This window comes from Aegilops tauschii, chromosome 6, assembly GCF_002575655.3.
Source record: "Aegilops tauschii subsp. strangulata cultivar AL8/78 chromosome 6, Aet v6.0, whole genome shotgun sequence".
Taxonomy (NCBI): domain Eukaryota; kingdom Viridiplantae; phylum Streptophyta; class Magnoliopsida; order Poales; family Poaceae; genus Aegilops; species Aegilops tauschii.
In genome coordinates, this window is record NC_053040.3 from 312,657,609 (window position 1) to 312,680,544 (window position 22,936).

Here is a 22,936-nt window from a genome sequence, read left to right on the forward strand (position 1 = left end):
AAATGAGAATGAATGTCAAACACCTTGCCACCATCGCTCGACTGCTAACATTGAGATACATGGTTTTTAAATTCTAGTAAATCGAAAACGCATCTGAAATTTATCAAACTTGACATGCTAGCATGGAACGGCATCAACATGTCGTGGTAAAAATATTGTCCCATTTGGGGTAGGTTGGGGTATAAGCTTCTCACAAACCAGAGCTTCTCATAACAAGCCTCATGGTTACGGTAGGGAATGTTTCACCTTTCTGGACGAAATGATATCTGTTGCCTCTTCTTGATTTCAATTTTTTTCTAGTGTCAACATAGAACAACATGAGTGTTGAGTTAATTTTAGGAATTTTTGGAGGTTCGTTCAGACATTTTTATACATCAACTGAGTTTTCTATGCATTTATGTGCATAATTCAAATTTGAACTACAGGCACATGCTCCAGTGCATGTAAATAGTTTGAAAAATCAAATCTGTGTCCATGGCCGCATGCTTAGGTCCCATGCAAGAAATGGGAATGAATGTCAAACACCTTGCTACCGTCGCTCGGCCGCAAACATTGAGATACATGGTTTTTAAATTCTAGTAAATCCAAAACTCGTCTGAAGTTCATGAAAATTGACATGCTATCATGGAGTGGCATCAACATGTTGTGGTAAATTTTTTGTCCCATTTGGGGCAGGTTTGGGTATAAGGTTCTCGCAAACCAGAGCTTCTCACAACAAGCCTCATGGTTACGGAAGGGAATGTTTCACCTTTCTGGACGAAACGATATCCATTGCTTCTTCTTGATTTCAATTTTTTTCTAGTGCCAACATAGAACAACATGAGTGTTGTGTTAATTTTAGGAATTTTTTGGGGTTCGTTCGGACATTTTTATACATTAACTGAGTTTTCTATGCATTTATGTGCATAATTCAAATTTGAACTACATGCACATGCTCCAGTGCATGTAAATTGTTTAAAAAATCAAATTTGTGTCCTTGGCTGCATGCTTAGGTCCCATGCAAGAAATGGGAATGAATGTCAAACACCTTGCCACTGTTGCTCGGCCGCAAACATTGAGATACATGGTTTTTAAATTCTAGTAAATCCAAAACTCGTCTGAAGTCATGAAACTTGACATGCCATCATGGAGCGACATCAACATGTTGTGGTAAAAAAATTGTCCCATTTAGGGCAGGTTTGGGTATAAGATTCTCGCAAACCAGAGCTTCTCACAACAAGCCTGATGGTTTCGGTAGGAAACGTGCCACCTTTGGGGATGAAACGATATCCATTGCCTCTTCTGGCTTTCAAAAAATTTCTAGTGTCAACATAGAACGACAGGAGTGTTGTGTCAATTTTTGGGATTTTTCAGGGTTCGCTTGGACATTTTTATACATTAACTGGGTTTTCTAGCCATTTTATGTGCATAATTCAAATTTGAACTACATGCACATGCTCCAGTGCAGAAAAATGGGCTGACATATGAAATGTGTGTCCTTGGGTGCATGCTTAGGTCTCATGCAAGAAATGGAAATGAATTTCAAACACCAGGGCACCATTGATTGCCGGCGAAACATTGAGATACTTTGTTTTTAAATTATACTAAATCCAAAACTCGTTGAAATTCATGAAACTTGGCATGCTATCATGGAATGGCACCCGACATGTTGTGGTATTTTTCGTGTCCATTTTGAGAGAAGGCGCACTCGAATAACAGCCAACAAAGGCATTTTGAAAAAATAGCCACCACTTTAACATCTCAAACGTTTGTATAATTTAAATCGTGTGTGTTCTGTTAACCATTGACGTGACGCCACGTGTCTGGCTTTTAATGGCTATAGGAGGTGCCGTGCGGACAACTCCTTGACTGCACGGGAGGCGTGCGAGCGCAGTCCGGTGCGCAGGCTGACCGAGAGGCGTGCAAGCTGTCCTCCAATGCACAGGCTCACCGGGAAGCGTGCAAGCTGTACGCTGGGCAGGCTCACTGGAAGCGAGCCCTTTGACTTCCATGGCCGCCTGCCTTGCTTGCATCCTCTCTATTAATGGCGCCTGAGCCGCTATTTAATAAGGGTGGCCTTACTATTCGCCTCCCATTCCCCTCCCTCCCGCAGACCTCCACCAACGCCATGGCACAGAAGGATCATCTGCCACTAGTCTTCAAGTTTGGTGAAGTCGACTCCGAGCCGGAGGAGATAGAAAATAAGGAGGAATAGGGCCTCATGGACATGGCCCTGAACGAGCTGGCCGCGGCGGTTGCTGCCCCCATGCCCGTCCCAGCTCCCATCCCCGCGCCTGCGCCAGCGACCGTCCCCATAACATTGACAGGCTGGTCGCCGAGCACTATCGCAGAGCTGGAAGCTGCAGGCGTCAGCGAGGTCTCCGCGGACCCGCACGAGCTCGTGTACATGCCAGCGCTAGCACCCGTGCTCGTGCCCGTGTGCGCCCCTCCACCCACCGCGGCGCCGGTCCCTGTGCGTTTGCCTGCACCTGCCGCACCCGTACTCATGCGCGCGCCCCCCTTAGCGGCATGGGACACCGCCGTCGACCGCTACCTCGTAGCGCTGCCAGTTGCCGTCCTCCCGCGCCCTGCCCGTCAATCGCGCGACGACATGATGTTTGATTTCCAAGTGAAGAACATTCTGTGCTTCCTTGAAGACTTCAACAACGGCATCCCAGAGGACGACAATGACAACGCCGGCGCGGCATGCCGCCTCCGCCGCTGCTGGAAATATTTTTTTGGGTTTAATACTATATCTCGATCATATGAGTATAAATTCGAAGTGTGACTGAATGAAAGATATGGTTTTAACGAACTTGTGTTTTTCTCTCTTAATGTACAGACTTATCAAATGATTTTCTTTTGAAAAAAAGGCAATGGTTTTTAAATATGAAACACTCATCGCAAACGTTTTAGTTAGAACACCCGTATGCAAACCGACAACTTCCCCATGAAGCCAAGGGAAAATGTGCCGAGCATGTGCAGCTCTTGATCGTAAACGTTTTAGATAGAACACCTGTATGGAAAGTGAGAGCTATGGTCTTCCCCCATAAGTCAAGGTAAAATTCGCAGCATGGGATTTGTGCATCTCTTCAACGCAAACGATTCAGATTGAATATGTATGCAAAGCCAGACTTCGGCGCTAAGCCAAGAGAAAATATGCCGAGCAGGATTTGTACATCCCTTCAACGCAAACGGTTTTTTGGATGACCCGTGTGCAACCATGTACAGACAATTTGATAAGATTTGCATCTGTCATATTAGGTATATTGCCATTTGTCAAACTGGAAAGATTGACATCTGTTGACCTAGTAACATTGCCATTTGTCAACCTTGTAACACTGCGATTTTTCAAAATATGCAGCTAAAAATCACTAGCACTATCTAATTTTTGCAACTAAAATTCAGTAATTAAGCATAGGTTTCATTCATAGATTAAGCAGTCGTTCTTTATACAAACAGTTCAACTTGACAACTGAACCGACCAAACTTTTCCCCAATTGTTGCCAACCACATACTGAAATAGCTAGTTCAACTATATATACTAGCTAATTTTTAAGTAGGTTGTACAGTTTCACCACATCTATAGTCAGATGAACTGAACAAAATAGCCCCTAAATACTACTACTACGGAGGGGCTTTGTACTACTTTCGGCAGCCTCTCCTCTGCCGAGCGTGCTCGGTAAGAGGCAGAGGAGGAGGAGCCTACCGACGAGCTGGACAACTACAATACGGTGCCTGCCGCTGCAACACCTTCAGTGACGCTCACCTCGAATGCCCTCTGCCGCTCCAGACGACCCCTCTCTACGCGGTGGTTCTCCTCGTAGATCTCCTACTTCCTCGCTTGTGCGTCGACGTGTGCTGCGGCCACGGCGGCGGTAAGGCCCTTTGCGTGCTCGATGAGGCGCTCCTCCTCCTCCCGCAGGACCTCAATGTAGCGCGCAAGGTCGCTGACGCACGTGCGGGCCTCTACCTCTGCCTCCCGCCTTCGAGCGGCGGTGGTGGACCGGGTGATGACCCCAGCAGTCGATGGTGGGCTGGTGGCCACGGCGGTCGACGATGGGGTGCCGACCAGAACCACCACCTCCCGCCTTTGGGCCGCGGCGGCGGCGGGGGTGACGGCCATGGTGGCCGGCAGTGGGGTGGCGGCCACAACGGCCACCTCCCGCCTTCGGGCCGCGGTGGCGAAGCGGGCGATGGCCTTGGCTTTCGATGGTGGGGTGATGGCCACAGCGGCCGGCAACAGCCGCCGACGGGCAGCGGCGGCAGAGTGTGTGGTGGGTGTTCCGAGCAGACCCAACAGGGACACCACGCGCACTACACTACACCGGGGACTGTGCCGCCGCGGTGTAGCCTCCCAGCTGGAGTTGTCCTCTGATGACGATGGAGTGGTTGAGCGACGATGATGGACCGGTGCCATTGGCGATTGTGGGAGAAGCAGACGAGATAAGCTACAGGGAGGGATGGGAAAAATGCAGCGCAGGACTCGCCAGCCGTGAGGATTTATATAGCAGGCCGGTAAGCATTGGGATTTGTGGGGGATTTCACTGACTCGGGCAGGAAGCTTGCACGGGAACCTGCGCAGTTGCGTGGGAACGGGCTCACCACCGTTTGGCCAAAAGAATGCCCCCGCGCGCTCCTCAAGCTTGCGCTCTAAGCCGTCTATGGCAGCGGCGTGACAAGACGTGCAGAGGAGGACGAAAGGACATGTACACATACGGTTAACAAAATAAAAACGTTTGCGATTAAATTACCTACTACCCCCGTCCTGGTTTATAAGTGGTCTATGTATTTTTGTGCCAAATTTTGACTATAGATTTAACTAATAAAATACGAATGCATGTCACTAGAGATTATATCGTTGGATTCGTATTTGAACCTAGTTTCCAATGATATAATTTTTGTAACATGCATTAACATTTTGTTGGTTAAATTTAAGGTCAAAATATGGCACAGAATATAAACGAGACTAATAGACCAAGACGGCGGTAGTAGCACACGGCCGCTCTCTACGCTGCGATGCAACTGTCGGCCGGCTTGTAGACGACCATTTCCTGCGTGCTCAACTGCTCTATGCGTGTGGTTGCTTGCGGTTGGGGCGGCCGCGACGCGCTCTGCTCGCATCCCTCCGGGTGCTCTGCCTTGTCCCTCCACGCGCACTACAAGTGTTTGGGGTTGGCGCACGGTCACACACGTCCCTGTGCATGCGGCTGCGCCGGACGCGACGCCATGATGCAGTTACCCGCTGCAAAAGCTGCCATGCGGATGCGCCGAGAATCCAGGCCGCCCGGCCCCCATTTGTTCCTATGGCCAGTTACCTTCATTTCTCGCGTCACACGACACAATAATCACACCCACGGCGACACATACAGAGAGGACATCCAGCGGTTCCAATGGCGCTCCCCGTGGCTCCAATGGCGCTCCCAGCGGGCGACGGCGACAACAGTGGGCAGTTCACCATGCATCACGTAGTGGACACCCATGTGAGGGGGAAGGCCCTCTCGATGGTGTACACAAATGAGCTGGTCTCAGTGGAGAGCTCCATCCAAACTATCGAGCAGTTGCTTTGCCGAGGACAAGTACCAAGTGGTCAGCTTCGACCTCGAGTACACCATCGGTCATGCCCGACACGATCAAAAGGTTGTCGTCGCCCAGTTGTGCGTGCAACATCACGTCATCGTCTACCACTACCACCTGGCCACAAGGCCTTGCGAGAGTTTCTCCAGGTTTATCAACATCTCTGAGTACAGTTTCGCTACGGTGGACACCACCAACGATCTAAAAGTGCTCAAGGTTTCGGGCTTGAAATGCCAGAATCTTGTCAACATCCAGGACCACTACAAGGTCTGGGGCAGCGACAACAACAAACAGAACTCCCTAGTTGACCTCGCCTCAGCCATCATCGACCCCTACTACATGAAGATGAAGGATGAGAGCAAGAAGGACAAGAACTTCTGGCACAATGTCTGGCATGAGAGACTGGATGAACAACACGTCAAGTACGCGGCCAAGGACACGTACACAAGCTACGAGATGTACATGCGGATCGTTGACATGAGGGAGTGTCTTCTTCCTGCCCTAGACAAGGGATCGAGCCACAAACCAGTGGCGTGAGCGTCGCAAGAAGTAGATGACTAGACGATCGTTTCTCCTAGTTTAGAATGCATACAATTGTTTATTGAGGTGTGTGCGAATGATCTGTACACTCACTTATGTAATAGGATGTTTATTTCAGTTATATATATATATATATATATATATATATATATGTTATTCTTCTGTAGATAGAGCAAATCACATGGCTTATTAGCAGCAATCGTCTGTGTTATTAGTGGTCTTCGCACACATTTCTGATTACTGATATGTCTCCAACGTATCTATAATTTTTCATTGCTTCATGCTATATTATATTCTGGTTTGGATGATTAATGGGCTTTGTTATACACTTTTATATTATTTTTGGGACTAACCTATTAACCGGAGGCCCAACCCAAATTCCTGTTTTTTGCCTATTTCAGAGTTTCGCAGAAAAAGAATATCAAACGGAGTCCAAACGGAATGAAACCTTCGGGAACGTGATTTTCGGAACAAACGTGATCCAGAGGACTTGGAGTCCATGTCAAGACATCAACCAGGAGAGCACGAGGCAGGGGGGCGCACCTACCCCCTAGGCGCGCCCTCCACCCTCGTGGGGCCCATGTTGCTCCACCGACGTACTTCTTCCTCCTATATATACCTATGTACCCCCAAACCAACAGAAGCATCCACGAAAACCTAATTCCACCGTCGCAACCTTCTGTACCCGTGAGATCCCATCTTGGGGCCTTTTCCGGCGTCCTGCCGGAGGGGGCATTGATCACAGCGGGCTTCTACATCAACACCATAGCCTCTCCGATGATGTGTGAGTAGTTTACCTCAGACCTTCGGGTCCATAGTTATTAGCTAGATGGCTTCTTCTCTCTTTTTGGATCTCAATACAAAGTTCTCCACGATTCTCGTGGAGATCTATTCGATGTAATCTTCTTTTGCGGTGTGTTTGTTGAGACCGATGAATTGTGGGTTTATGATCAAGTTTATCTATGAACAATATTTGAATCTCCTCTGAATTCTTTTATGTATGATTGGTTATTTTTGCAAGTCTCTTCAAATTATCAGTTTGGTTTGGCCTACTAGATTGATCTTTCTTGCAATGGGAGAAGTGCTTAGCTTTGGGTTCAATCTTGCGGTGTCCTTTCCCAGTGACAACAGGGGCAGCAAGGCACGTATTGTATTGTTGCCATCGAGGATAACAAGATGGGGTTTATATCATATTGCATGAGTTTATCCCTCTACATCTTGTCATCTTACTTAAAGCGTTACTCTGTTCTTTTGAACTTAATACTCTAGATGCATGCTGGATAGCGGTCGATGTGTGGAGTAATAGTAGTAGATGCAGGCAGGAGTCGGTCTACTTGTCACGGACGTGATGCCTATATACACGATCATACCTAGATATTCTCATAACTATGCTCAATTCTATCAATTGCTCAACAGTAATTTGTTCACCCACCGTAATACTTATACTCTTGAGAGAAGCCACTAGTGAAACCTATGGCCCCCGGGTCTATTTTCCATCATATTGATCTTCCAACACTTAGCTATTTTTATTGCCTTTTATTTTACTTTGCATTTTTATTATAAAAATACCAAAAATATTATCTTATCATATCTATCAGATCTCACTTTCATAAGTGACCGTGAAGGGATTGACAACCCCTTTATTGCGTTGGTTGCGAGGTTTATATTTGTTTGTGTAGGTGCGAGGGACTTGGGCGTGGCCTCCTACTGGATTGATACCTTGGTTCTCAAAAACCGAGGGAAATACTTATGCTACTTTACTTCATCACCCTTTCCTCTTCAAGGGAAAACCAACGCAGTGGTCAAGAGGTAGCAATTACTAACCTGTTTGCCGCGTATCACACACATCTTGTTCAGTTGAACTATTTCTATTGTGTTTCCTAATCACACATAGTTCATCCTAGTGAACTGTATGTCGTATATCGCACACACCCTCATCTGGCTGCCTGTTTCTATTGTTCTGCATCATCGCAAATAGTTCTTCTGGATTAACCGTTTGCCACTCATCGCACACGCAACTCCAATATGAACCGTGTTTGATGTCACCGCCATTGCAAACGTTTTCCATCTTTTTTGACGGTTTTATTACATCACCATTTGTGATTGATGCATCGCACACAGTTTCGTCAAAGGGTCTCAGATTCGACTGTCGCGTTTGGACCATCCTGCAGTAGTGACTCCACCTTCGGGATGGGAGGTTGAAGCCGAAGAGTAACCCGCTTGGAGTCTTGAGATCGGATGTGTCATGTTAAAGCACGACGGAAGCACAAACTAATTTTAAGACCAACTTTTGGATTGGCACCAAAAAACTTGATTTACTTTCGATGTAATGTTTTCGCATAAGTTTTTTTTTGTTTTTCGAGCTTAAAACACTTTAACCTATTTTATGTTTTCGTTTCAGTAGGCGGGACATCCTCTTGGTCGAGGTGTTTGGCATGATGGTTTTTCTCAGGAAATATTTTCTGACCAGCAGTTCGGCATCTCTCCTGCCGAGCTACCCCTCGGTGTTATCAAAATACATTCAATAGATGAAACAGTTTCCGAAGAGATTACGATCCTCGGGTTGGTTCATTGCGGCTAGAACTACGTCGGTATTTCCCCAAAGAGGAAGGGATGATGCAGCACAACTACAGTAGGTATTTCCCTCAGTGATGAGATTAAGGTTATCGAACTAGTAGGAGAACCATGCAACACTACGTGAACGGCACCTGCACACAAAGAACAAATACTTGCAACCCGACGTGCAAAAGGGGTTGTCAATCCCTTTCGGGTAGCAGCCCCAAAAAATGGCAAACGGAGGTGAGGAAGTTGTAATAGATTAGATGCAAATAAAAGTAAATAAAATTTAGTGAGGTATTTTTGGGTTTTTGATAATATAGATCTGAAAATAAGAGATGCAAATAAAAGAAAAGACAAATAGCAAAATAGATCTGAAAGTATATGATGGGAAAATAGACCCGGGGGTCGTAGATTTCACTAGTGGCTTCTCTCGAGAAAAATAGCATACGGTGGGTAAACAAATTAATGTTGGGCAATTGATAGAACTTCAAAAAATTATGACGATATCCAGGCAATGATCATTGTATAGGCATCATGTCCAAGATTAGTAGACCGACTCCTGCCTGCATCTACTACTATTACTCCACACATCGAGCGCTATCCAGCATGCATCTAGTGTATTAAGTTCATGGAGAAATGGAGTAATGCAATAAGAACGATGACATGATATAGACAAGATCTATTCATGTAGGAATTAGAACCCATCTTGTTATCCTTAATAGCAATGATACATATGTGTCATTTCCCCTTCTGTCACTGGGATTGAGCACTGTAAGATCGAACCCATCACAAAGCACCTCTTCCCATGGCAAGAAAAATCGATCTAGTTGGCCTAACTAAACCAAAGATCCGGAGAAGAAATACGAGGCTATAAGTAATCATGCATATAAGAGATCAAAAGACTCAAATAACTTTCATGGATAAAAAGATAGATCTGATCATAAACTCAGAGTTCATCGGATCCCAACAAACACACCGCAAAAAAGAGTTACATCAAATAGATCTCCAAGAGACCATTGTATTGTGAATCAAAAGAGAGAGAGAGAGAGGAAGCCATCTAGCTATTAACTACGGACCCGAAGGTCTACAACGAACTACTCACGTATCATTGGAGAGGAACCAATGAGATGATGAACCCCTCCGTGATGGTGTCTAGATTGGATCTGTGATTTCTGGAACTTGCGGCGACTGGGATTGTTTTTCGTCAACTCCCCTAAGGTTTTTGGGTATCAAGGGTATTTATAGAGGAAAGAGGCAGTGCAGGAGGCGGCCAAGGTGGGCACAACCCACCCGGGCACGTCTGGGCCCCCAGGCGTGCCCTGGTGGGTTGTGCTCCCCTCGGAGCCCCCTCAGGTACTTCCTTGGCCCATCGTGTGTCTTCTGGTCCAAAAAAAATCACCCAAAATTTTTGCTGCGTTTGGACTCCGTTTGGTATTGATTTTCTGCCAAGTAAAAATCAAGAAAAAACAACAACTGGCACTGGGCACTATGTCAATAGGTTAGTCCCAAAAAATGATATAAAGTAGTTATAAAATGATTGTAAAACATCCAAGAATGATAATATAAATGTTGGGAAACGTTGCATGGAAAAACAAAAAAAATTCTATGCACATGCAATGATCTATCCATGAGATGCATAGCAACGAGGGGGAGAGTGTGTCTACGTACCCTCATAGACCGTAAGCGGAAGCGTTTCACAACGCGGTTGATGTAGTCGAACTTTCTTCGCGCTCCACCGACCGAGTACCGAACGTACGGCACCTCCGAGTTCTGCACACGTTCAGTTCGGTGACGTCTCTCTCCTTCTTGATCCAGCAAGGTGTCGAGGTAGTAGATGAGTTTCGTCAGCACGACAGTGTGGTGACGGTGATGGTGAAGTGATCCTCCCAGGGCTTCGCCTAAGCACCGCGAGAATATGACTGGGGGTGTAAACTGTGGAGGGGGCGCCGCACACGGCTAACAATTGATGTTGTGTGTTCTAGGCGCCCCCTACCCTCATATATATAGGTGGGAGGGGGAGGGGAGCAGCCAGGGTGCGCCCCACGTAGGGTCCGAATCCTACTTGGGGTTTCCCCAAGTGCCCCCTTCTGTATATCATCAGAGAGAAAAGGGAAGGGGAAAGAGAGAAGGAAGTGTGTGTGTGTGGGGGGGGGGGGCGAACCCCTTCTCCTCCTTCTCCCAATCAGCCTCCTGCCATAGGGGGGGGGGCGCCACCCCTTGTGGGCTGGTGTGCTCCCCTCTCATGGCCCATATGGCCCATATATTCCCCCGAGGGTTCCGGTAACCCCTCCGGTACTCCGATAAATACCCGATACACTCCCGAACACTTCCGGTGTCCGAATACTATCATCCTATATATCAATATTTACCTCTAGACCATTTAGAGACTCCTCGTCATGTCCATCATCTCATCCGAGACTTCGAACAACATTCGTTCACCAAATCACATAACTCATATAATACTAAATCATCATCGAACATTAAGCGTGCGGACCCTACGGGTTCGAGAACTATGTAGACATGACCGAGACACCTCTCCGATCAATAACCAATAGAGGAACCTAGATGCTCATATTGGCTCCTACATGTTAGTTGCCCGAGATTCGATCGTCGGTATCTTCTTACCTAGTTCAATCTCATTACCGGCAAGTCTCTTTACTCGTTTTGTAATACATCATCTTGCAACTAACTCAATGGTCACTTTGCTTGCAAGGCTTCTTATGGTGTGCATTATCGAGAGGGCCCAGAGATACCTCTCAGATACTCGGAGTGACAAATCCTAAACTCGATCTATGCCAACTCAACAAACACCTTCGGAGATACCTGTAGAGCATCTTGATAATCACCCAGTTATGTTGTGACGTTTTATAGCAGACAATGCATTCCTCCGGTATCCGGGAGTTGCATAATCTCATAGTCGAAGGAATATGTATTTGACATGAAGAAAGCAATAGCAATAAAACTGAACGATCAATATGCTAAGCTAACGGATGGGTCTTGTCCATCACATCATTCTCCTAATGATGTGATCCTGTTATCAAATGACAACTCATGTCCATGGTTAGGAAACCTTAACCATCTTTGATCAACGAGCTAGTCAAGTAGAGGCTCACTAGGGACACATTGTTTGTCTATGTATTCACACATGTATTTAGGTTTATGATCAATACAATTCTAGCATTAATAATAAATATTTATCATGAATAAGTAAATATAAAATAACAAGTTTATTATTTCCTCTAGGGCATATTTCCTTTAGTCTCACACTTGCACTAGAGTCAATAATCTAGTTCACATCACCATGTGATTAACACCAATAATTCACATCACCATGTGATTGACAACATAGTTCACATCGCCATGTGACCAACACCCAAAGGGTTTACAAGAGTCAGTAATCTAGTTCACATTGCCATGTGATTAACATCCAAAGAGTACTAAGGTGTGATCATGTTTTGCTTGTGAGAGAGGTTTAGTCAACGGGTTTGCCACATTCAGACCCGTATGTATTTTGCAAATTTCTGTGTCTACAATGCTCTGCACGGAGCTACTGTAGCTAATTGCTCCCACTTTCAATATGTATCCAGATTGAGACTCAGAGTCATCTGAACCGGTGTCAAAGCTTGCATCGATGTAACTCTTTACGACGAAGTCTTTATCACCTCCATAACCAAGAAATATTTCCTTAGTCCTCTTAGGTAACTAAGGATAATTTTGACCGCTGTCCAGTGATCTACTCCTGGATTAGTATTGTACCCCCTTGCCAAACTCATGGAAAGGTACACAATATGTCTGGTACACAGCATGGCATACTTTATAGAACCTATGGTTGAGGCATAGGGAATGACTTTCATTCTCTCTCTATCTTCTGAAGTGGTCGGGCATTGAGTCTGACTCAACTTCACACCTTGTAAAACAGGCAAGAACCCTTTCTTTGGCTGATCCATTCTGAACTTCTTGAAAACATCATCAAGGTATGTGCTTTGTGAAAGTCCTATTAAGCGTCTTGATCTATCTCTATAGATCTTGATGCTCAATACATAAGCAGCTTCACCGAGGTCTTTCATTGAAAAACTCTTATTCAAGTATCCTTTTATGCTATCCAGAAATTCTACATCATTTCCAATCAACAATATCTCATCGACATATAATATTAGAAATGCTATAGAGCTCCCACTCACTTTCTTGTAAATACATGCTTCTCCGTAAGTCTGTATAAAACCATATGCTTTGATCACATCATCAAAGCGTATATTCCAACTCCGAGATGCTTGCACCAGTCCATAGATGGATCGCTGGAGCTTGCACACTTTGTTAGTACCTTAAGGATCAACAAAACCTTCTGGTTGCATCATATACAACTCTTCTTTAAGAAATCCATTATGGAATGCAGTTTTGACATCCATTTGCCAGATTTTGTAATCATAACATGCGACAATTTCTAACATGACTCGGACAGACTTAAGCATCGCTACGGGTGAGAAAGTCTCATCGTAGTCAACTCCTTGAACTTGACGAAAACCTTTTGCGACAAGTCGAGCTTTGTAGACAGTAACATTACCATCAATGTTAGTCTTTTTCTTGAAGATCCATTTATTCTCTATGGCTCGCCGATCATCAGGAAAGTCCACACTTTGTTCTCATACATGAATACTATCTCAGATTTCATGGCCTCAAGCCATTCATTGGAATCTGGGCTCATCATAGCTTCTTCATAGTTCGTAGGTTCGTCATGGTCAAGTAACATGACCTCCAGAACAGGATTACTGTACCACTCTGGTGCGGAATGTGCTCTGTTAGACCTACGAGGTCCAGTAGTAACTTTGTCGTGGAATTGTCACGGCAGATGTCCTAATGAAAGGACTTAGTCATGAGACCAATGCATCTATGTGGTAGCTTGAGAGGGGTTGAGCGGAATCGAGAGACGCGACACAAGACAGGGATTTAGACAGCTTCGGGCCCCGGGAAACATCATCCGATAACAACCCTACATGTTGTTTGAGGCTAGGTCTCATTATCATGACGAGGGAGTCGCCGGTAAACCGGCTCTTTGTGTCTAGCCCTAGAGATTGTTTCTTCTTCCTTGCCCCTCCTTATATATGTTGAAGGGGCGGGTTACATTTGGAGTCCTATTAGGATTAGGACTAGTCTATCTCTAATACAAACTGGATAAAGGTCCAGGTCTTAACTCCTTGTAAAACAAATATTCCCCACGCCTTTCCTCTTAAACAGGCCCACCATAGTATGAACCGGCCTTCATGAACCGCCCGTTGGGCCACCGGGTCTTGTCGCTCTTCTGAACCGCCTGCCGGATTACCAATGAATCGTAAACTGCCAGGTCCAAATGGGTCGCCAGTGAATTGTTATGTCTCAGCCGGCTCTCAAGTAAACCGCCAAGTCCGGCCGGGTTAAACTTTCGGCCGGTTTACGCCGCGGAGTATATCCCCGACATTAGCCCCCAGTTTAATTTGGATTTATCCATGTTAAACTGATCCTGTAAAATAAACACAAGAACAAACTTGACAGATTATGCTCCGGGTTAAGAATTCTTGTAAACCGGCACCTGATCATCATTATTTTCTTGTCATTTCCTTCTTCTAGAAAACCCAGGTCAATAAGCCAGCTTCATACTCAATTTGCTGACATTGGTTTCTCACAGAGAAATATTGTGAAGAATAATCCACTTGAGTTGGCTTCCAAAGCGCCGGTTTAAGTACTTATCTGATATCCAGCCGGTTTGAAGATGTAAAACTTGCCGATTTAATATTACCAAAATTGCCGGTTTATAAATATTGATGGCACCGGGTCATAATTGTTGTCGACACCGGGTCATGTAATTGATCTTCCTGATTTGCTCAAAACTGATAAACTGAAGACGTTCCTCCTTTATATGCATAATACCTGTAGCCCCCAAGTCTTAAGAGGAGAACATAGTGATAACTTAAGACTTGCTCTAAGTGTTTTCAACCTTGAAGAAATCCGGTTTGTTCATCTCAATCATATAAACTGAATACTCCATATATGTAGCCCCCAAGTGCCGGGTTGTCATGCTTGCAGCAACCTGGGACTTGTAATTGCTTTAAAAAACTTCAATCAGTGTAGCCCCCAAGGGCCGGGTCATTATGCAATAATGAGCAGGGACTTTGTAAATGTAATCATGTAGATTTTAGCAGTGATGTGTAGCCCCCAAGGGCCGGCTCATTATAATATGATGAGTCGGGTCTTCAATAAGATGAGCAAAAAATGACTTTGCATTGGCCCCCAACTGTCATGGTGCATGCTCGCAGTTTCATGATCATCATCATTAGCTTCCTCTCTAGTTGGTGTAGGCATCACGGGAAATTTTTTCTGTGATGAGCTACTTTCCAATTTGAGAGAAGGTACAATTACCTCAACAAGTTCTACTTTCCTCCCACTCACTTCTTTCGAGAGAAACTCCTTCTCTAGAAATGTTCCATTCTTGGCAACAAAGATCTTGCCTTCGGATCTGTGGTAGAAGGTGTACCCAATTGTTTCCTTAGGGTATCCTATGAATACGCACTTCTCCGATTTGGGTTCGAGCTTATCAGGCTGAAGCATTTTGACATAAGTGTCGCAACCCCAAACTTTAAGAAACGACAGCTTAGGTTTCTTGCCAAACCATAGTTCATACGGTGTTGTCGGTGTTCTGGGAACGGGGGTCCCCAGACTTGCCTGCGTGCGGCCCATGGCGTGGCTCTGCGAGCGGGCCCGTATGGCCCATCTTCACCAACAAGCATTCAAGACCCTTGCGAGGGGCCAAGCCTCGTGAGGCAGACGACACAAGACCTCCTAAGGAGCGGCCTCACCAGGTTGGCTCGCGAGGGGCGGAGAGATCAAGGCAAGGCAAACCTCGCGAGGTTCTCGTGACGTGAGCCATGACGACCGAGGCCAGGCGGGCGCCAGGTGGGAGCCAGTGCGCGCAGTGTCCTTGTTTCCTCTTTGGTGCTAAGGAAGCAGGCGCAGGCGAGGAGTACCGAGGCGTCAAGCAAAAGTTTCCATATCGGTGCAACAAGACCAAGACCAGCAGGACGGCAAGACGGAGGTCACCATGGAGCCCAAGCTGGCGTCACCACCAGAGCCTTTTGCAGGCGAAGATTGCTTTTGTCAGGATAAGCTGTACTAGCTGTCCCCTTTCAAATTGGCCATTGTTGGCTCCCTTCCCGCTCAATATTTGGGGAGAGGACCAGGGCCTCTATAAATAGGACTAGCCACCACAGTAGGAGGCAACTCAGCTCGATCTGATCTTTAGCCAACCCTTAGCCACACACTGAGCACAAGAACACCTCAACCTCAGGAGGCTGTTCTTCCCCTTGTAACTGTTCATCCTCGGCCCGAGAGGCAATCCACCACCACCACACTGGAGTAGGGTATTACACCACAACGGTGGCCCGAACCAGTATAAATCTTGTGTCCTTTGTGTTGCGAGTTCGTCGAGTTAGTCCGTGAGATCTTAGCAAAGCTAGGACGTGGATCGGTAGGGGGAGATCTTCGTGCGCACCCCAGTGTTCAAACCTTGAGGGTTTTGCCGGAACCCATGATCCGACATTTGGCGCGCCAGGTAGGGGTGCGCCGTAGCTTTCCTTCCATCGACCTGTGCCCCGACTGCACCGTGCTCCACCCTCATGGCAGGTGTCCCGCTCCCGGCTCCGATGACTGGCGCCGACGACGGGGCCAGGGGCTCCGAGCCCTGGCCCTGGCCTTGCGGCAGGTGCAGTGGCCGCCCAAGTTCAAGCCGGAGATGCCGCCGCGCTACGACGGCGCAGCGGACCCGTCAGCTTTCCTGCTGGCATATGAGGAGGCCGTCCTCGAGGCCGGGGGTGATGACAAGGTCATGGCTAACTGGCTTCCCATGGCCCTCACTGGCGCGCCGCGCGTCTGGCTGCTCAACCTCCCCGGATCTACGGTGGCGTCTTGGGAGGAGCTGCGCGGCCTCTTCACTGCGCGCTACACGGCACCGGCGCACCACGCGGTCACGGCCCTGCTAGGCGGCTCTCAAGCACCGCCTTCAGATCGCCGTATCAAGCCGTTCCTTCGCCAGATCAGCGCCGCTTCCAAGCGCTCGGGGGCTCAGCCGGGCTGGGCTGCGCCCGAGGCCGACCTCACCTTCGACTCGGAAGACCACCCCGCCACCACCGCCGGCTCGGGTATGCTCCCGATGCTTTGCATGCCCACCATTTGCAACGTGGCTGTCACCAAGACCCTCATCGACGGCGGCACCGGCCTCAACGTGCTCTCCGTGGAGGCCTTCAGCCTTCTTCATGTACCGCTCGAGCGGCTCCGCCTCAGCAAGCCTTTCTTAGGAGTTGGCGGCGGCACCGCCCACCCCCTGGGGCAGATCCGCCTCCCTGTCACCTTCGGCACATGCGACAACTACCGCACCGAGCTGGTCGACTTCGACATCGCCCGCATCGCCCTCCCGTACAATGCCATCCTTGGGTACCCAGCTCTGGCCCAGTTCATGGAAGCGACCCATCCGGCCTACAACCTCATGAAGATGCCTGGGAGCAAGGGCGTCCTCACCATCAAGGGGGACGCCAAGGAGGCCCTGACGGCGCTCAAGCTTGCCCTCAAGACCGCCGCGGCGGCATAGCCCGCCGGCGCGGACACCTCCGAGGCCGAGGGAGCCGCACCAACTAAGAAGAAGCAGCTGTTCACCCAGGACAAGGTAGAAACCAAGCAGGTGTCGGTCGATGAGGATGGGTCCTCAGGAGCCACCTTTACCATAGGTGCTGACCTCGACCCAGGCCAAGAGGAGGCATTGGTGAAGTTCTTGCGCGCAAACAAGGAGATATTTGCATGGGAACCCAAGTAGCTCGTGGGGGTCCCGACAGAGGTGATTCAGCATCACTTAAGGGTATGCCCCAATGTACGCCCTGTGAAGCAGCGGGCGAGACGATAGTCCACAGAGAAGCAGGCCTTCATCGTCCAAGAAACCCGCAAGCTGGAGGCGGCGGGTGCCATTCGCGAGGTCCGGTACCCCGAGTGGCTGGCAAACCCCATCGTTGTGCCGAAGAAAGGCGGGAAGGAGCGAATGTGCGTCGACTTCACCAACCTCAACAAGGCCTGCCCCCAAGATCCGTTCCCGCTTCCACGCATCGACCAGATCATCGACTCCACCGCCGAGTGCGACCTGCTATGCTTCCTGGATGCGTTCTCAGGGTATCACCAAATCAAGATGGCGGTAGAAGATGTAGAGAAGACAACCTTCCTGACCCCGTGTGGGGTGTACTGCTACACTTGCATGCCTTTCGGACTGCGTAACGCGGGCGCGACCTTTCAGCGGTTGATGCACATCGCCTTAGGGCAGCAGCTCGGGAGGAACGCGGAGGCCTACGTTGATGACATCGTGGTGAAGTCTCGGGAGGCGAGAACCTTGATCCAAGATCTGGAGGAGACTTCCGCGAGCCTACGCCAGGTGAACTTGCGACTTAACCCGGAGAAGTGCGTGTTTGGTGTCCCTTCCGGCAAGCTGCTGGGTTTCCTCGTATCCCACAGAGGGATCGACGAACCCAGAAAAGATCAAGGCCATTGAAGACATGAGCCCACCGCAGACCCTCAAGGAAATGCAGAAGCTGGCTGGTCGGGTAACTGCGTTGGGGCACTTCATCTCCAAGCTGGGAGAGCGCGCCCTGCCCTTCTTCAAGCTGATGAAGAAGAAGGGCCCGTTCGAATGGACCCCGGAGGCCGACCGAGCTTTTCAAGACCTCAAAAGATACCTGACCAGCCCTCTAGTGATGGTGGCGCCACGACCTCTTGAGCCCCTAGTGCTTTATCTTGCCGCCACCCCACACTCCGCCAGCGCGGCTCTGGTGGCGGTTCGGGAAGAGCGCCAAGCCAGAGGCGCGTCGCGCCTAGCTACATCGCCAGCCGAGATGACACAAGATCAGGAAGGCGCCGCAAGAGCCATGGCAACAACAGAGAACCAAGCTCGGCAGGACACCGCCGCCAAGATCCCGACAAGCGATCAAGCGTCGGGAGTTCCGCTACCTCAGGAGACGCCCCGACTCCCGCAAGACACAAGCCTCACCAACGCGCCAGCTCTCGTCGAGCACCCGGTGTATTTCATCAGCACGGTGTTGCGGGACGGAAGGGCATGATATCCCATGCCACATAAGCTCTTACTCGCGCTCCTGGTGGCCTCGCGTAAGTTGCGGCACTACTTCCAGGGCCACCCCATCAGGGTCATCTCAGCCTACCCATTGGAGAGAGTGCTCAGGAGCCCCAACTCCGCTGGAAGGGTCACTGAGTGGAACATCGAGTTGCAGGCGTTCCAGTTGGAGTTTAGCACTACCAGGGTCATCAAGGGAGCCGCACTCGCTGATTTCTTGGCAGAATGGACGGATGCCCCGACGCTTGAAGTAGGCGAGGACCAGTCCACCTCGCCGAGAGGTGAGGCGCCTGATGGATGGGTCATGTTTTTCGATGGCGCCTTCGCGCACGAGGGCACGGGGGTTGGAGCAGTACTTATCTCGCCCACCCAAGACAAGCTCTACTACGCCGTGCAGCTCTGCTTTCAGCAGGGCAAGAAGGTCTCCAACAACATCGCAGAATACGAAGGCCTCATAGCTGGCCTGAAAGCTGCGGCAGCTCTGGGGGTGAAGCGCCTCACCGTTAGGGGCGACTCGCATCTCCTCGTCAACTTCTCCAACAAGGTATACGAGCCGAAGGAGGAGCACATGGAGGCATACCTCGCGGAGGTGCGCAAGATGGAGAAACAGTTCCTAGGCCTGGAGTTGCAGCACGTGCCCCGCAGCACCAACAAGGAAGCTCACGACATCGCCAGGAGGGCATCCAAGCGGCAGCCCCAAGAGCCTGGCGTCTTCGAGGAGCGGCTCTTCAAGCCATCGACGACACCACCACTTTCAAGGACAGCTCGACCTCGGGAGGAACTCCCGCAGCCGCCTGCCACAGGAGCCCCAGCCTGTGGCCCGACTTCGGGAGCACGCCTACTCTTGGCGCTCGAGCCCCAGGAGGGAAGCTGGACCAAGGAATTCAAGGAATACTTGATGCAAGGGGCGCTGCCGGAGAAGGAGGGGGACGCGGAGCGTGTGGCCCGGCAAGCCACGACATACTGCATTTGGGACGGTAAGTTGTACAGGAAGCGACCAAATGACATTTCACTGCGTTGCATCTCAAGGGATCAGGGGAAGGAGTTGCTATCTGACATACACGCTGGGGATTGCGGGCACCACTCGTCATCACGGACCCTCGTCGGCAAGGCATTCCACAGCGGATTCTACTGGCCCACGACGCTCAACGACGCAACCGAGCTGGTGAAGTCCTGTGAAGCCTGCCAGTTCCACGCCAAGCAGATCCATCAGCCGGCTCAGGGCCTCCAGACCATCCCACTCACATGGCTGTTCACGGTCTGTGGGCTGGATATCTTGGGCCCGTTCCCTCGAGCGCCTGGGGGCTACCGCTACCTCTACGTCACCATTGACAAGTTCACCAAGTGGGCGGAGGTGGAAGCCGTCCGCACCATCCCAGCAGGCTCCGCGGTCAAGTTCATCAAGGGTCTCGTGAGCCGTTTCGGGGTCCCCAGCCACATCATCACTGATAACGGCTCGCAGTTCACTAGTAATCTCTTCAAGACATGTTGTGCTAACCTTGGAACGCAGATCTGGTACGCTTCGGTGGCGCACCACAGGAGCAATGGTCAGGCCGAACGCGCCAACGCAGAGGTCGTGAGGGGCCTCAAGACCAGGACCTTCAAGAAGAAGCTCGAGGCCTGCGGCAGGGGCTGGTACGACGAGCTCCAGTCCGTGCTGTCATCCATCCGCACCACCGCCAGCAAGCCAACGGGCGAGACCCCGTTCTTCCTCGTCTACGGAGCAGAAGCGGTCCTCCCTCATGAGGTCAAGCATCGCTTCGCACGGGTCCCGGCGTTTGATGAAGCGCAACAGGACGCCACGCGGGGGATGGACCTCGTGCTAGGGGAGGAACGTCGCCGCGAAGCCGCACTGCGGGCGGCAAGGTATCAGCAGGCACTGCGGGGATACCACTGCCGCAACATCCACTCCAGGACACTTAAGGCGGGTCCTCTCCAGGGAAGGGATGCATAAGCTCTCAACCATGTGGGAGGGCCCGTTCAAGGTCGTCCATGTCTCCAGGTCTGGCGCCGCGTGCCTGGAGACACAAGACGGGGTACCCATCCAGAACGCCTGGAACATCCAACACCTCCGGAAGTTCTACCCATGAAGAAGGCCCAGTGCCTGTGAAGAAAGGCCCAGTGCCTGTGAAGAAGGCCCAGTGCCTGTGAAGATCGCCACCCGTGACACTCTCACGTAATAACAAGTGGGGCTGTACACGCCCCGGAGTCTCAGGAGTGCCGCCCTCGGGCCTCGGGGGCTCCCTCCACGTCCTAGTGGCAGCACTTAGCTCTGCGCTGGTGAGAAGACTTGAAGACTAGACTAGGTGCCAGACGCGGCTTTTCATTTGCTTTCCGTAGTTGGCTCGCCTCCTTTTAATTGAAATTTGCTTCTGGTGTTCCTTGCTAATTTGGTTCCGTCGCCTTTTGCCACTATTTCCGACTCCGGTTTAACCTGTTCTCTCTCTCGCATTCCTCGCGAGGGGGCTAGGCAGGTGCCCTCGCGAGCGTTTTTCCTTTTCTCTGCCTTCCGTCTGTTTTTTCGTGAGGCACCCTCGTTCGAGCCCACAAGCTGGCGCATCTCTCCTAATCTGTGCCCCTCGGGTACCGCGATATGAAGCATTGGGTCAAGGCTCGGGTGAACGATAAGCCTCCTAGCAAGCTTCCTAACGATTTTTTTGCAGTTCCTAAGCGCCCACTGAGTCAAGGAAGGCCTTGACAGGCACCAGGAAACAAGTGCCTCGTGAAGAGGAGGCTACCCCGAACGTGCCAAGCTAAGTTGTCTCTACACAAAACAACGGCACAACATAGAAACGATAGGCATAACATAGTGATTGAGGAATCATGGTTCGATACACGCCCCACCGGGGCCCAAACTGGTTACTTTTTTGATACAGGAAGGAAAGGAAGAACAAGATAAAAACGGCGCCTGCCCCTACAGTGGTTCACGGGGATGGGCTCTTGGCGACGTCCTAAGCTCAGCCGGACCCCTCCTCGCGCTTCACGGAGGCGCGGTGACGAGACGACCCGCTGCCACCTTCGAACCGGGCGCGGCGGCATGGCGTCTGGTCGTAGCCACCACTGCTGAAGTTGTTTCCAGGGGAAGAGCCACCGTAGCTGGACGAGACGCGGTCGGCACCAAGGGCGGGTTCGCCCTCCTCCTCGTCCCGACCATCGCCAAGGCCAAGCACCTCCTCGCCGTCGTTCACCTCGGGGCAGCACCCGGCGCGGCGACCATCTTCCCCAGACACCCTCACGTAGAGGGTCGCATCACCGTCATACTTGAAATGGAGGGTGCACCGCCTGCCCAGGCCGCGCGCGCGGGCGAACGTCTACCAACCGCGGGCCAGAGCAACGTTGCCCGCGACGGAGACCTCGACTGCAACCCAAGAAGCCCTGCTGCAACAACCGTCCGCCTCCAGCCAGAGCCCACCTGGACCGGAGGCTGGCAGCTCGTCGGAGAAGAAGCGCGGGAGCTGCGGCCAGTTGCCGGCCGGGTTCTCTGACCAGACGACGAACTCCGGCAGCACCTCTGCCGAGTGGAAGCGCGGCCGGGGAGGCCGTGCAACCATGGCACATCTCCCTTCATCGAGAGGGCTGCCACGACTGGAGCGACCCCTGCCACGCGCAGCGGCGCCACCGCGGGAACAGGGGGCCGCGGTGGGGGTCACGGCGTGCTTACGGGGACGGCCACGTCCACGCTTGGGCGCCGGGGAGCCGGGCCCCTCGCGAGGGGCCTTCCCCTTCTCCGCAGCAGAGAACCTCCTCGACGGCGCCATTGGTGTCGTTGCTAGCAATGGAGCAAGGGGGAAGAAGCAAGTGGATTGGAAGAGATGGGCGACGGGGGCTCTGCCCCCTCCTCAATTATAGCAAGAGAAGGCCAACCAGCGCCCCCCATGATCACAGGTAATGATGGTTTTTCCTTGCATGTCGCAGGGACTTGTCAAGTCGGGCAGTTGCCAAGGCAGCGTGGGGAAGCGGAGACACCCACGTCCAATCAACCGCCACGCGTCGACCAAGGCCGCAGGCTATTGGGGCCCGCGGCGCTCCGCACTTGACCTTTGGTTCGCCTCGAAGCCAAGCCCGAGCGCGCCTTGGGCCCAGGGGCTACTATCGGCATTCTGGGAATGGGGGTCCCCAGATTTGCCTGCCCGCGGCCCATGGCGTGGCTCT